General features: G+C 33.6%; 1 long non-coding RNA gene across 1 annotated transcript in view; it reads right to left on the reverse strand.

The window, feature by feature from the left end:
- Positions 1–6: 6 nt before the first annotated feature.
- Positions 7–1,917, reverse strand: part of LOC107585468 (uncharacterized) — a 14,619-nt gene continuing 12,708 nt past the window's right edge. The window contains exon 3 of the long non-coding RNA XR_001609247.1: positions 7–164. This is a non-coding gene — a long non-coding RNA (uncharacterized lncRNA). The remainder of the gene's footprint in view (positions 165–1,917) is intronic.

A 1,917-nucleotide genomic window follows, 5' to 3' on the forward strand; every position in this document is an offset into this window, starting at 1 on the left:
CTTGTTGCTCTTTGCCAAAATGACAATGTTGAGCTTGTCTACCGTTCCAGGTTTACCACTTGAACCAAAGATCTCCTTTTTCAATGCGTAGCGCATTGTGTCATATTGCATGCTTTCATTCTCTGCCTTTGCCGAAGGATTCGAGCAGCATTCCCGTTCTTTAGCTTCCCTCCCCCCCATGAATTTCAGGCCAACCTGTGTATTTCTCACTGGACCTCTGAGTCTTTTCAGTCCTGTTGCACTGAACATCCGCATTACCCGATCTGACGCCACCCAGGACCCAGTACATTTGTAGCACAATGATCATTTGTTTTCGTTTGTTTGTTAAATGCATCTTTTTGTATTTTGCACTGAACCATTTACGTGCTAATTTGTGCAATACTGCTGTAAATAAAAGCCGCTTTTTTCAACTTTCTAAAAACAGACTCGTCTATTTTAATAAGCATTAATCCACACATTTTAATACAATTGATGGACTTAAGTAATTTATTGATGCCCTGCAGGTAATATAATTGGATCAACATTATCTGTAATTCACTGGGAAGGAAAGTAAAATCCTTTTAGTATCACTAAAGTTCAAATTAATCCAAAATAAACATATTTGGGACTGAAAATATTAAGAACTGTACACTGTGCAAAAGATTGTCAAAATATGCACTGGACAGAGCAAAATAAGTAGTTAAATATATAAATGGGCTTTAAATGAAATGGAAGATTAAGTATAAATGAAATCATATAAACAAACAGATCTAAAATGTCAACAAAAAAAGTCATATATTCTGCAATAAGATAACAAAAAATAGTAATATATGTGCATGTTTTATTGTTCTATTTGATCAATAAGTTATGTGAACATGTTTTTCCACCAATTTAACCCATCAAATTAACCTTCAACTACTTTAAGTCAGTTTAATATGATTTTGCCTGAAATAATAGCCAATTTGATTATACTTAAAAACTCAAGCCAACTTAAGTTTTTAAGTTAAAGTACATGGAAATTTGTAATTGCACACTGTAAAAATGTTTAGCCAAAAAAAAAATGCATAATCAAATTGACAATTACTTTCAATCAGTAATCGATTAAACCTAACTCCATTCATTGGGTACATCATTAAAAGTAATTTACAGGTTAGATTAGGTACAATTTGCTCTTCCTGCAAAGCTGTTGTTCAATATTGCGACACTCTACAAAGACTTTATTTGTTTGTGAGATCTGGAAAGTCTCTCTTCCTCCAAATGAACGGCCTATCAGTGCTCTTCAATAGGACATGGAAAGTACGGTACCTTCCACAACTTGACATAATTCCATAGTTTGTATTCGTCCAATCACCTCTCAGGGTGTGGTCACATGTCTGCACGTGCACCAAAGAGGAAGGATTTGAGAATTTTACAGTTATGTCTAATTTAGCATGACTCAGTTAGCCATGCTGTGACATGACCTGTTGATGTGGTGACGTTTGGGGGAATAAAACGACTTATTAATGTCACAATATGATAGGTGTTTGTCCAACATTTGTAAAGTGAAAGACAGCCTTTAATTGTGTTTGTTACTTCCAACCAATCAAAATGTGCACAAGCAAGTTTAAAACAAATTGCATCAGACAGACTGATAAAAAGCTGCACTTTATTGATCTATGAGGGAAAATTCCCATGCAAATGATTCTCAATACAGCTAACCATCAGAGGAACAGCGAACTTCAATGCTTTCTGCCAAAATAATATCTGAAATGACTTTATTTAAAGGCACATTTCAATATCAACATGTATTGCATTTTTTTTCAAAAATTTCTAAATCGACAGCCCTAAAATTAAAAAATAATCTGAAATTAAATCAGCAGACCTTAGGTGCTCTTTAATACGCATACATTTTTGATCTATCAGACTAAATCAATTAATACAATAAAATTTGTTTTTTTT

The sequence above is a fragment of the Sinocyclocheilus grahami genome, unplaced genomic scaffold (assembly GCF_001515645.1).
Source record: "Sinocyclocheilus grahami isolate Dianchi unplaced genomic scaffold, SAMN03320097.WGS_v1.1 scaffold70.1, whole genome shotgun sequence".
NCBI classification, from domain to species: domain Eukaryota; kingdom Metazoa; phylum Chordata; class Actinopteri; order Cypriniformes; family Cyprinidae; genus Sinocyclocheilus; species Sinocyclocheilus grahami.